The sequence below is a fragment of the Filicampus tigris genome, chromosome 14, assembly GCF_054856515.1.
Source record: "Filicampus tigris isolate MCC_2025a chromosome 14, RoL_Ftig_1.0, whole genome shotgun sequence".
NCBI lineage: Eukaryota > Metazoa > Chordata > Actinopteri > Syngnathiformes > Syngnathidae > Filicampus > Filicampus tigris.
The window spans coordinates 14,666,350-14,680,774 of NC_141230.1; the positions used below are offsets into that span (position 1 = coordinate 14,666,350).

At 40.9% G+C, this 14,425-nt stretch overlaps 1 protein-coding gene across 2 annotated transcripts in view; it reads right to left on the minus strand.

Annotated features, from left to right (window-relative positions):
- asic4a (acid-sensing (proton-gated) ion channel family member 4a) overlaps window positions 1-14,425 on the minus strand; it is a 159,375-nt gene that overhangs the window by 15,849 nt on the left and 129,101 nt on the right. The gene's annotated exons all lie outside the window — the stretch shown is intronic.

Below are 14,425 nucleotides of genomic sequence, written 5' to 3' on the forward strand. Positions count from 1 at the left end.
GTAAGATGACATTCTGTCCGTGGGAGTGGCCGAATATCTCTCGTGAACAGCTGGATACAGTCAGTATCCACTGCTCATTATGGTTGTAATTAATTACATTTTAATTGGACGTGTTGTTGTTATTGTACAACTGTAATGCTATCAGAGCCCTGTCATTTCAGAAAGTTGGGTTATGTTATTATTATGATAACAAATAGCAAAAAGCAATAGCAATAGCAAACAGTACTTCTAGTTCCAGAGAGAAATGGGGATAAAAGCATGGCAGTAAATTGCAGAAAAAGCAATCAGGTAAACTCATGTTCCCTCAAACTTTGATGTCAGCAAATAACAGTAAAATAAAACTGATGTTGCTGTGCTTGCTTGCGGTGCATTTCTTGCTCAGTGTGTTCGCCAGCTTGCCGGCACCTTGTAGCTGTGTTCCCAGAGGCGAAGATGCCACTGTCGATAATAAATGGCCAACATGTCACTTCTTATAGGTGCATATCATTTTATAAAGAGGAATCATTATCCAGTCCCTCAAACAACTTCATTTTGGTTTAATCACAACGCTGGCATGATGAACTATGGAACGGATGGACTGATTGAATTTCCAAAGATACAGTATATCACCCAACAACCAATCACCAAGTGCAGTATCAGTAGTCATTGTCCACAAGCACATCCAAAGCAACAGTGAGTAAACTACACCCCATTATTGTTTCAATGTGTGTATTTACTTTTAAAACACAGATCCAAGCGTTCCCTTGATTGTTATGTTGAATCGAATCCAATCCATTGGCAAAACCCCTTGCTGAAAACCGCCTTGATAATGTCCAATAATAAACACCCATCGGCCAAACACGGCAGGAAAACAAAAAGGTTCATTGTTGGAAGTGGTGACGACCACATCCCACTCAAAGCTGTTTCTCGTATTTTGTTGCTTATGGAGTTGTCAGGACAACATGGTGACCTGGTGCTTACTCAGCACATCTGCCTATGGTTGGGTGGTGGCCAGTCCAGGGCTTACCCAACCACTCGACCAAAGTCAGCTCGGAGAGGTTGTACAAACAGTACAGAAAATGGCTGGATGGATGAAATGGAGATGTTTCTGTTTTGCATAAGAGGGAACAAAATGATAAAAAAAAAAACCAAACACAAGCTTGTATATAAATGATTGTACTTGATATACTCTATTTCATCAGTGCGATAAGAACAAGCACCACAGAAAAATGGATGGGCGTGTTGTTCTAGTAGTTCAACCTGCATTTCAATTACATTGGTAAAGCGTCCCTAATTGCATTCATTGGTATTTCCAGCGGTGGTTAAACCTAGAAAGTTTGTATGAATACCCCCCACCCCCGGCTAAATAAGGCATTAATTACCACAGTGAGCAAAATCCATTGGATTCATTTAGTGAAGAAAACGCTGGCTGGTAATGAAAGTGTTGGAGAAGAGGAAATGTTCTTGGCAGGAGAGTCAACCAGCAAGGCCCCCTGAGACACAAACAACAATCAGGCTGACATATTAAAGAGTCATGCTGATGACTCCTAAACACGGATGTCTGTGTTCTGACTTTGAGATCAAACACATCCGCCAAATGAGTGCACTGAGCATACAGTAAATGAAGGTTGTTTGCAAACCAACAAAAAGCCTTATTTATACACTACCGGTGTATTTCCATCTGACAATAAATCTAGCGGAGTTGCAGGGTACAATCCTTGCCCGGGCATATTCACAACTATGATTAGAGAAGGAAATATAAACCATGTAATGTGGCTTTAGAGGGATTTTTTTTTTTTTTTAATTAATTGCTTTGTGCGCTTTAAACATGGTGCACAGGATAAGACCAAATGTTTGCCTTCATAGGCAATGAATCCTTAGAATATGACTCAAGTAACTGTTCTGCATTATAACAGGCTCGGGATAAATTTCCTCAGGTAGTTTTGATATATCTTTACGCTTTTAGTATTGTTACCAGCTTGGAGATGCATGTCCTTGATGGGTTGCACACATCACCAAGTGCTAGCCACAGGTACCCCAAATTCTGTTTGGTACCAGAATATCCTCAATCCCTATGCTGATGCAATGGGCCCTGGGTACCTTTTGGAGCATGACAATGGCAGCCTGAGGAGAGCTGCAGTCTGTCTGCAGTTTCTTGTCAGTGGCGGCCCGGGCTTGACCGCCCTTTGTGTTGTTGTACCATCTGTGTGGGTGGTGCTCTGTGCGGTGACACGTTGTGCGTTTTCATTAGCGGTTAACTTTGCTGTGCCTACACGTTTGTTGCTGTTGCTCAATGAAAGAGCCTCCTCTTCAGCGCAGACAAAAATGCACCTGACCTTTGCTCATATGACTCAACGTTGTCACAATATGAGGTCACTTTCTATCAACAACGAGCTACCTTTAGTTCCTCTACTAAATATGATCAGATATTCAGACAACAATGTCCTATTTCCTTGGCATGGCTCACCTCTCACTTCAACGTTTATATTCAAAACCCTTCAAGTCCTCATGTCTCCACAAGGGGGTGCAATTTCCCCATACAAAGGGCAATGATGACACTACATAATACCAATAGCTAATCTCAAAATTTTGTGGGGTTTGTTGACAAAACTCCCTGCTCTGCCAACCGCATATATTTTACATCCCAGAACTGAACAACTGTTACAAGGTGAAAAAAAGCATTGATGCTATTGATGCTATCCCCAGACCTCAATCCAGTGGAGTACATCTGGGATCTATTGGGTCCTAAGGCCCTTTTCCATTGTACCGAATCCACCCCAAAACAGCCTGGTTCCGCCTTGTGTGGTCGCCTTTCTATTAAACATTTTTGGAGTCATGCGGTTACAATGGAACTGTTCCTCAGAACCCCTTCCAAACTGGTTCTACTTTGTAAAACGCAAGCCCGGCAGGGCTGTGACGTCAATGCCATCTTATTGACCGCATCGAAGGCGTCCTCCAGGAGCAGATCGGAGCCTTAGCGGTCTCCTGGCTCGACAGTCGTGGCCCTCGCCTTGGGGGTGGTGACTTAGGGTGACCCCCCGAGGGCTTCGGACACTGGAGGATAATGACGACGACCCGTCAGTGGCAGCAACTCGGAGAGGTGGCCAAATGAATGAGAGGCGGCCGAGTGAACGAGCACACTCATATCTCGAACATGTGCGCTCGGCTTGTTACCACAAGCTTCACTATTTCATCCATTGAAACATTTGAAGTTGTAAATATGGTTAAGTATTGATGTAAAACCCAATATATGTGCACTGTATATTCTGTATTTTTATGTCTTGGCAGGGCCCGGATGTTTCTCGCTGGCTTGAACCCGGAAATTGATTTTTCGTCTGTGTGAAAGCTTCTGTGCGTTTGATGAGCTGTAATTTGCGACGTCACCAAATCATGCAATGGCGATTCACATTTTGAATCGGCGCAAAACCAGTGGTACGAGACTCGTCACTCGTGAAATTTTAGAACAGAACCCCACGTACTGCGGGTGTTCGGTGGAGGCTTGCACAGTTCAAGTGATCCCGCCCCACACCAATTGATCATCCAGGAGCACCCTCATCTCATCAAATGAATTGAATTGTTTCCTTTATGTTTTTGGTGCATGTCCAGTGAGTATAATTAGAAGTGGGGATGGGAACCCCATGAGTTCTAGTAAGAGTCTGACTGACATGTGCTGCTTGCTTGAAATGGTTTAATCTCAATTTGGCTGTTGCAGAGGAGCCGAGGAGGTAAGCTTCACTTATCGCTGATCCTCTCAACCGTTCATTGACACACTTAAGCCCAGCAGGCGGACTTCGTCTGATGGAACGGGCAACAGAGGTGAAGGAGGATTTTGCTTTAGAAATGCTGAAAAGTGCCACAACCAAGCACCCGGGGTGTGCTCGCAGCACTGGAGGACGTTGATATATTCACAAGATTCCCCCTGAGACCATGGTAACGTCTTCCAATTATTTTGCCACTTCAAGATTTTTTGGGAGCTTCCGGTGTTTTTTTTTTTGTTTTTTTTGGGCTTTTAAATCCAACTTCATCCCTCCCATCAGCAAAATAAATGGAGCATTTTCTCATGTTACGGGTCTTTCCTCAATGGGGATTTAGCACAACTGTTTTCTGGCTGGTACGAATAAATAAATATGGATGTTTTGTATTTTACCAAGTTAAAAAAACAAACCAACAAAAGTTGGGGACATCCTGCTCAGAGGTTCCTGCTGGACAGCTAAAAATATAAATAAATCAGTTTACCACGACGAAGTATAAATCTTTAACAACACAGTCGAGTCGACTGTCATCACCCCCCTCTAATCCAGCACCCTTGCAAAAGCCCAACTAAGAAAAGTGCATCACCTTGAAAGAGCGTGGCAATATACTGTTCACACTAAAAGAGTAAGGCAATAATTAAGAAAAGTTTTTACACTCTCAGGGAATGTGCTGAAATGATTCATCAATTGGAACAATAATGCAACTTTTTCCACCGCAGCGGGGTTACACTTAAAAATGCAAACGTTAGTTTATTCTACTGGAAATTCATAATAAATACATGACGATCTTTTACGCATCCTTACTCGACAGCAGAAGAGAAGATTCAGGGTTATATACACGGCATGCAGCCGCATCTTACAGAAGGTGGAGCTTTGCATAATTCAAGTCACGGTGAGACAGTTCAGTGTCATGGGACATTAATGACATCTGAATAGACCCAAGTAATTGTTTTAGAAATGTTTGCGTCCCTTATCATTCCATATGGGTTGATGTTGATGGGGAAAAAAAACAAAATCATCTGAAACAGAAACAGTAGTGCAAATTGCTCATTATATTGTTAAATGAAATACAACTCTAGCAGTGTCAATCAAAACTGAGCACGGTTATCGCTATAAAAGCTGATTTTTTCCATTTTGTTTTCCGGATGTAGAAATTGAAATGTCCATTGTGTCACGTTCTTGCCACTCTGTTGTTTTCTTTTTTGTCTCGACTGTCCCCATCGAGAGCGTTGGTGGGCGGAGCTCCTGCGTCACACCTACTATTGGGTGTTTAAATGCAACAGAAGCGTAAGGAAGATATGACATTATTGCGTTGCTTTTCATCAGTGTAAAATGTCATTTTCATTCGAAAGAAGTGACAAAATGGCCGCCCCCACAGATGACTAAAAACGGGTGGATTTTGTTGCTTAACTCATATTCCACAGAATGCTGTGTTTCAACTAGTGGGCCTGCATAGAACATATTTAAAAATATATATATGTTTGGGTTGACTTCCGCTTTAGGGGGAAAAAAAAAAATCTGACATTGAGTTAGCCCTACTCGGGAGTAGTTGCAGCATTTTGACATATCAGCAAATCATCATCGGTGTCAGAAAAAAGTTCACAATTTTTCGTCCTGGTATTGAGCATCGTTAGTATTTACCAGTACTTGTTAGTTTTTCTGTTACTTTGTATTCCTCTCCTGGTGTAAGTTAGATTCCATCTTTGTTTCTGGTTGCTTGAATTAAAACCTGTGATTAAAGGGTGCATGTTGTGTGTGATTGAAGTGGCCCAATACATCAGCGTTGGCATACACAAATACGTACAAGGAATGGGATATACTTAGATCCCAATCAGGACACTAAATTGCAATTATTTTTATTAAAAAAAACCACACAAGTATGCAATTTGTCGAGATCAGGTTCTTCCACTATCTTGAAAAGCCGCAGTTCCCCTTGATTCAGCTCTTTTAAATCTTTCCGTGCGCCGTGATTAAACTGGGTTGAAATAATCCTTCATCAAAAGTCAAGCAGATTACTTTTATCATGGCTTGGCGCACCGAGATCACACGCTGCGGCTGGTAAACACAAATCTATCGTGACCTTCATAAGCGCACTGTCGTCTCACTGGGAGATCAGCACTTGGCCTAAAGACAGGTCTAACTTTGGCTAGGTGACAAATCCGAGCAGAGCAGGCTGAACATTAACTACAATTTCGGCATTGCCACTCACTACGTTATTGTGCAGCCATATTCCATAGATCATTACGCAGCTGATTGTTTCAATTTCACTTGTAGTTTCTCATAGGGCCATCCAAGCGAGCTCTATCATTTGCAATTAGCGGTTTGTCATCATTCTACCGCCGGGCGGAATAACATGCTTGATAAATGGTGATCATTTCCTCAAACAGTCATGACAAATGCAAATGAATGGGGAAACATTAGGGGAATTCCACTGGGACTCACTGATTAATAGGATGATCATTCGACGTGATGAATTTGGCACTGTTCAGCGTTCACTCTGAGGGAGGTTTTTCATAAAAAGGTGTTGTACCCACTTGACCGTTTGAAGCTGCGTACGGTGAGCTCCAACGCTGCATAGATTAAAATGACGTCTGTTGCCAAAGCCGCCGGGTTTGTTTCAGTCAACTTTGTGGGAGTTGTGACTCATCCCCTGCCCTCTTTCCGGTCCCCTCCAACAGAGCATCAAAAATAAGTTCAGCATCTAAGTCAGCGTGCGGCACTGAGAGCAAGCCTCACTCTCTGTTCCCATTTTTCTGCCACTGAGTTTTTTTTCTGCCACTCACCCATGCACGCTCATCTAATGGATCGGTGATAAATGCTCTTGAAATAACAGGTTGGAAATGGACGGGCTCTCTAGCACAATACAGCAACTCACAAATAGAAGTTCCATATTTGCAACTCTCAGGGATGCGTGACTACTTCCTGTGACCGCGGTCTGCACTAAATTCAAGGCCACAACCCCAACAGGGTGCTAAATGCGTTTTGCAGCTCATAACAGGATCGGAGTTGATTTAGTTGGACCTCCGCTGGCATTCAGATGGCACTAATTTATCATTCCGAATAATTGATGCATTCAGAATTTCCAGTACCAGTAGCTTTTGATTCAGCTGCATGGTTACTTACTAGCACTAATGTACATTTGAATGATTGGCCTGATTTTTATTTTCAGCCCCGCTGAGCCAAATGAGATAACACACAATCATGTATCCATCTATTTTCTGAACAGTGGTGCCTTGAGACATGACTTTGACTCAAAACACCCGTATCTCAAATCGTCTTCCCCCGTTGAAATTAATGGAAAAGCCATTTGCTTTCAATTGTTTTTTTTTTTAGTAAAACTTTGACAAGAAAAATAGCATATTTTGGTTGGTTCATGTATAACAGACAATGGAGATTTTAGGTCGTTTAATTACCAGACATGTTTCGGAGTGTACTTCATCAGAGTGACTGATGAAGGCGGAAGTACATGCCAGGTAATTAAACGACCTAAAATCTCGATTGTCTGTTAAATATGAACCAACCAAAATATAGATAACAAGGAAGACAAAATGAACTTAATACAACTAAGAAAAATAGTACCTTATCATGTTGAACTTTATAAAAGCAAACAGTAATGGGTACTAAGGACATAATAGAATGTAAAGAATGAAACATTTTTTTTGCTTCAATACCATGGTCATTGTGTGCTCCTTGGCCACCAGGGAGCAGTATACTGTAGAGATACTCACAAAAGAGTTTCTTTCACAAGTATCTCTGTCATCCGAAGTAATATTAGTAATTTTTTGCAAGGGATAATTAACACTGGTCAAGAAAATTTTGCCTTTTTTTTTTTTAAATCAGAGATGAAAGTAAACATTTCTAAATGTATATGCGTTTTCTCTGGGACATCATATTTTCCTCATCATCATCACAAAACAATAAAATAATATGTACAATATTTAGTAATATTTACAAATTAATGGTTAGGCCCAGCAATAGGTGATTTTTTTTTCTTTTTAAACACATGGTGAAATCCATTTTATGCAAACTTTTATAGGTTAAACTTAAATTAAAAAAATGTAAATATCACAAAAATCTGATGTGCTAGAAAAAAAAATGGCGTTTTGCATTTTGTTAGAATTAGTTAAACTGATTTTCTTAAAGTAAAGCTGTGTTTATTTTAAATAATGAATTGTCTTTTCTTTATGTTTAATTCTATGGTAAACTTCAACTTGGAGTGGCAATAAACAGACCCCGGCCTGAGTCGCCACTCCCCCATTTTATAAAGAAAACTTGACCTCCTTCCTTTGTTTGCAACAGCGTTTTTTTGCCACATGCTATGCCTACACCCGAAAATGCACCTTCCCTTCAGATAGCCCGCTGGGGTGTCCACATTAGAGTGCCTTGTGATTGGCTGTGAGTGCATGCACATCACACAAACAAAGGCACGATAGCGAGGTGGGGCAAAAACAAAAGTCAGACTTGTTGATCAGGGCTTCAGGTTAGCATGGATGCCTTGGAGTGCCTCGTTGTTGCTGGATGGAAAATGTGCGTCATGGCCCAATGGGACATATTCCAGCCACTGGTGGATTTAATCCGATACAGTTTTGTGGCTCAAACATGAAGTTATGTTTAGGCATAAGAAAGATGCTAGACCAAGTTGCATCCATTTTTCCATCCAAATTCAGCGGACAAGCCCACCGCATTTGCGTTGTTCACAACACTCAACACTGTCTGAGAGACCTCCATGGACACTAAAGTGAAAAGTCCTTCATGTCAGATAGCAGCTCTGTTTTATGTTAAATATTCACATTTTAAACTGTTCTTTCAGGTGAGCAACAAAAGGAATAATATAGGAGAGCTCGGAAAAGACATTCAACCATTCACACCGCATTTTTTTTTTTTTAATGCGGGCGGAAGGCAGAGTACCCAACATATGAACTCCACAGAGGAAGACCAGAAACGAGATTTGAACACCGAACCCCAAATCTCAGCACTACGAGACAGTTGTGCCAACCACACCATGCCGTAGCAGCATGTCCCAATACTTTTGTCCGGGCTGTTTTTATGTCTATGCTGACTCCAGCTATGACACTCAGCAGGTTGTTGTAGGCTGTCTTTATCCTCCTGTTCTATTTCAGGTGGAGTGGTGACTGTTTATTCCTCATTGCAGCTTTAGCCGATGGCACTGAAGAGGTGTGGGTGCAGTACATCGACAGGGAATGTTTAAACAAATGTCTCTAAAGATAGCAAAGAACACATTACCATACCTGAGAAATGGGTGTTTCGCTTTGCACTTCCCCTCAAGTTGCCCTTCGCTGTTTGATGAGTGTGTCAGGAGGCAGGCAGCGAGGAGAAACCCGCATCTGAATCATCCCGCTTTATGCGCTTGTCTACCTTTTGACTTTCTTTGTCTGCGGTCATTCTCGCATTCCTGTTTAATCAAGGTACCTCCGTCATTTACACAGGATTGCGTTTCCCAAGCTTGCAATCGCTCATCGTTCCCACTCTGGCACCTACAATATTTCAAAAACGCTCGCCTGAAGAAACCACGATACAGTTCCCGCACCGCCGTTTTTTATTTGTGTTCGTCAGAGCCGAGACATCTAATCGGTTGGTTTTTCACAGTTAAACTTTGGGGGATATGTTGGACCGGGGCCACATACTGTCTAAATGTGGATGAAATATCTGGAGAGAAGAGGCCGATATGCTATCTATGCTCAACATTTATCAGTACAAAAGATGGGAGAGCCTTAAGGGATGTGAGAGATATACAGACGGGCATAAATAATACTGAATGCAAACTAGAGCGGTGTGGCTGTGTTTTGCATATCAAACCAATAAGTGAGTTTGCGTTTCGACATGTGACGCTCGGTGGAATTTGGAATGTTGGCTGCAGCCCCCCTTGCATGATCTCCGCGTGTCCTCCGCAGCAAACGCAAGTGGCTCATTGAAGATTCTAAATCGTCTGTAGGTTGGAATTTGAGTGGGCATATTTGTCTATATGGTTCTTTGAAGACTCTTACATTGTCCTTACTTTAGGTGGGAATTCCTATTCGTCTACATGTGACCAGTCCGGCGTGCACATTTTTTTTTTTTACGATAGAAAATGTACGGCTGGATGTTTTGTCCCGAGTGGTCTATTGGCATGCAACACTTGCTTCATTCACAAGATGGTGCAATAAGTGCACACACTTATCCGCTCAAAGGCTTACTTATCTGGATGTTCCCCCCCCCCCACAGAAACAATATTTGCCCGGAAAACATGGAACATTTATGAGGATGGGGAGGGGGTTCGTGTTTTTCATTCTACATGAATCATCTAAGCAAACAAGTCTGATAAAGGTTTTGCTGTGGGGTTTTAAAGAGCCTGTTTGGATCCAAAGCACATCTCACAGATCATTAGACAGAGCTGGATGCAGAGCCAGATTCCAGGCATGTTTGGCTTTAGGTTAAATGGCACCTACCTGGTTTAATGATAGCTGCTGCACATGAATTAAAGGGCAAATCAAGACGATTTTTAAGGATGAACTGAAACATCTAACTTCAATTAAAAAGCTTTCATAAATGTTTTTTTTTATTACTTTTCTTTCTTTCTGTCTTTCTTTCTTTAGTTTTTTTTTTTTTTTTGCTGTGCACCATTAATAAGACATTCATGAGAGTTTTAACAGAATAAATGATCACATTTCTTCCAAAATACTGTATATCGAGATAGTCTTTAATTAATTCAGGCACACTCTCAATAAAAATGGTGGTGTACCTATCACAGCTATTATAAAACCTCATTTACACACACACACACACACACGTGTGCCATTACGAAATATGACATTTTCACAAGCTCTTTTTTGGGCGATAATTTCTTTCCATATTTATGTTTCGGATCGACAACAAAAACAATGGAAGTCAATGAAGATGGAAGCCAAACGGAAGCGGTAGATTGTTAAAAGTGAAAGGAGGAAAGCAACAATGTCTGCACATCAGAGATGGGCCCAATATTTGGCCCAGCTGCGTGGCGGCATGCCACCTGCCCAGATGTTTGGCATGTGGACTGTAGTTGTGCCAAATGGGAGTCAGGAGGACACACAATGCAGGCAGAGGAGGTTTTAGGAGCACTCTAAAACCTTAAAATGAAGCCGGAGAAAAATACACTTAAAGGCCACAACATTAGTTACATGTACACATTAGATGGATAGAGAGACGAATACTTTAATCATCAGGTGAAGGAAATGTAATCATCAAGCTATCCAACAGTGAGTCTCAAACTGTGATATCGCAAGTGCTACATCGGCACCCTCCAGTGGCATACAAAAGAATCAGTGAATTACTCAAACTTTGCAGCATTACAGTGTCTAGGAGGCCCATTTTGTAGGCGATAAACGATAGACGGGAACCTTAAAATAAACGGATTAAGCATAGTCAGAACCCATTTTTTGCGTCTATGTCATCGTCTATTTGTCTATGGCTTCCGTGCCACGGTGAGTCTTTCGTTTCAGATATCGCTCAGCGGGCTGCGGGAGTTGCTAGTGGAAGTTGGTCGAAATTTGTAGAGAGAAACGCAAACGGAAGCCCGTTTAAAATGATAGGCGGACCGGCATAAAGGCGATTACTATTCGTTCCGGCTGGACAAAAAGGCGGACAAATGGACGGCGGAAGGGTAAACTCGGCTGCAGACGAAAAACGGATGGGAACTTTTAGTAAAATGCCCAGTTCTGAAAACTACAAAATATATGTTGATCATCTATGTGAGCAAGATATAAGTGACAGAACACTTAAATGCTTTTTCAGTTTCATAAAATATGACGTCATAAAGCATGCTTTCATTGGATGTTTGCCTATTTAGTTTTAATGGTCCACGCAGGAGAACCTTCACAAGCGAAAATCATGATCCTCTCTGCCAAAATCAGAAATGGACTGGCACCGGATCTAGGACGGCCGGGTCGTTACTGAACAGAAATACTACAAGGCCAATTTATGAACTTATTATCAATTTCTGGCATATATACGGCTGTGCTCTTTAATTTTATGCTGCTGTAAAACTTTTTTTCAAACGATCCATTTCCCATCAAAGCTTGCCTGTACTCCATGAGCCATTAGACGCCGATGCCATAGTCTCCTCCCTTTAGACTTTTAATTAAGGAGTAACCTAATGCATTGTTGATATCCTGAGCACAAAGCTCAGCTTGGCTCACAAAAGGAGTTGATGTCGGACTCACCGTCATGTCAATTCTCCAGGCATGCCGCCCGCGCTTTGGCCGCCAGTTAAAAAAGTTGCTTGTGGTCGGGCCGCGCAATAATCGAAGGCTTCCTGTGGTCACACATCGCACTGTCATTGTGTATTTGATCTCCTTGGAACGGACTAACTTGCTTGTTGCTCACAGCGAGGCTGTGACCATGTCTGTACACGTACGCTTTACCTAAGATGCATTACAGGAAGATACTTGACCAAATACTGCACTGCTTGAGAACAGCTGTTGATTTGCTGGTGGTAATATTATTATTTTGATTTATTCTTATAGTGTAATAGAATGTATTATTATTATTATTATTATTATTATTATTATTATTATTATCATCACCTTGTGAGGATAAGCGGTATAGATAATGGATGGATGAATATTACTGAGCTTGTTTTTCCTTATTAAAAATGCATTAGAATCATGTTGATATTTGGGAGGGAGGGGGAAGCAATTAATGGCATTTCCATTCATTTCAATGGGGAGAGGGGATTCTAGATACAGTATGTATGTGTTTTGGGTAGAGAGCGTAGTCACGGAATGAAGTCAACCGGTATCTCAAGGCACCACTGTGTTTTGATTACATCTTTTTAAACACAGTTCCAGGTAGATCAAAGCTAAGACCGAATATTAGGACAACACCGAAAAGATAAAAAGACCATATTTACAGTATTGCAAGACTAAAGTCACAATATCACAAGAACATTTTCAATATTAGCACATTTCAATAAATAATAAATCAGCAATCAAAGCAGAAGTGTTTTGCCAAATATTTGATGATATTTCCCAAAGACATAAATAGCAATGGCTTGTCTCAGGTTGTTTTCATTTAAATGTGCTACACAATTTTGACGGATCTAAAATTGAAAGTACAGCTTTATTATTAGTTTTTTTGTGCGGCATAATTTGTTCCCTAAATTATAACTGTATTCTGTTAACGTTGTCAAGGAATACTCCTTCATATAATATTGCTTTCGAAAAAGTAAGACCTATAAAACAATGAGTTGAAAGGTACTGCTTCTGTATATTAATAATGGATTGAAGTTTTCTGCAACAATGTTATCTTTTGGCAGTATTACCGCAAACAATTCTGCTGGATGTTTGTGCTAATGCGTTTTTCGGGCCTGGTGAGAAAAGGGATGGATGTGTTTATTTTCTCTCTGTCACTGCATTTTTGATTTACCTTTAAAATGCTGAAAACATCAGCAAGCATGAACTTTTAGCTCACGTTTAGCTCCGTGTGAATGAATCCTTGCCAAATCCATTTCAGAGGTGCGAGCTTGAAATTTGACCTTGCGTTGAGCCGCTGAGATGGCGGCCGTTTTCCATTAAGACGTCTTATAGCAATTCCATCGCATTCAACAGATAAATGCAATACCTTCGTCCAGTGACCATTTTGTAGAAAAAGTTTAGAAATGACAGTAATAGCACCAAAATGCATTACTGTACATAGAATTGGTAAAGTATCTTTACCATCTTAAAGGAGACATTCATTCCCCCCATATAAAACAGGTGTCTCAATAACATGACATCCATTCATTGACAAACCATCTGGAAGGTGGAGTCCCCCATCTGTGGTCCCTTCTCAAAGTTTCTCATTTTTCCCCAGATGTTTTTTTTTTTTAGTTTTTCGCCCTCCTGGGGGTTAAAATCAGGGGATGTTGTGTATATGCTGTTGGCTGTCATGTGAAGCCCTTTGAGACTTTCCTGTGATTAAGGGCTATATAAATAAATCTGATTTGACAAAAATCACACGCATTAATAATTAAAAAAAATAATTTACACACCCATTCCTTGTCAAAACCTAAAAAAAAAAAAAATATCAAGGTGCCACTTAGAGTGTGGCCGCCAGTTCCCTATCCCCGATTTACTGTATCAAACGCTGCACCTTGATTCAAGAAGACTACAACCAACACCTTTCCTGCATCAGTCTTCAATCTAATATCATTTTATTATTATTATTATCATTACTATTATTAGCACTTTAACCCTTTGCCATTCCACCTGGCAGTTTTACCTGAACGAAAGGTGCACCAAAGTAAATTTGATGCTGTACTTGAACCATTTGGCTCTTTGTCTCTTTTTGAAGATAACACTTTGGATTACTCTCCTCAACTGTCAGAATCTTTTTAAGTGCTACTGACACTTGATTATGGAAGTTTGAATACATAAAAGAAGGCCGACCCACAGACGACCGACAGCCTTCTATCTATTCAAACTTCCATAATTCAAAACTATGCCGACAGAGCTGTCTCTGTATTGTGATGAGGTAGGAAACCTGCTTGATATTTATCGATCGTTGGAGTTCAAGAAATTGCAGAGTTGATTAATCGGGCACGTCAGTCATGCAACCAACTGTAAGCCTACAAGCTAATAAAAAGCAAATTTTCCACAAAATTTGCGCTGAAAAGGCCTTACAGGATCATGAGTTTTACAGTTATGATAATAAACACGATTTGGTTTGTTCTCCTCAAGGTG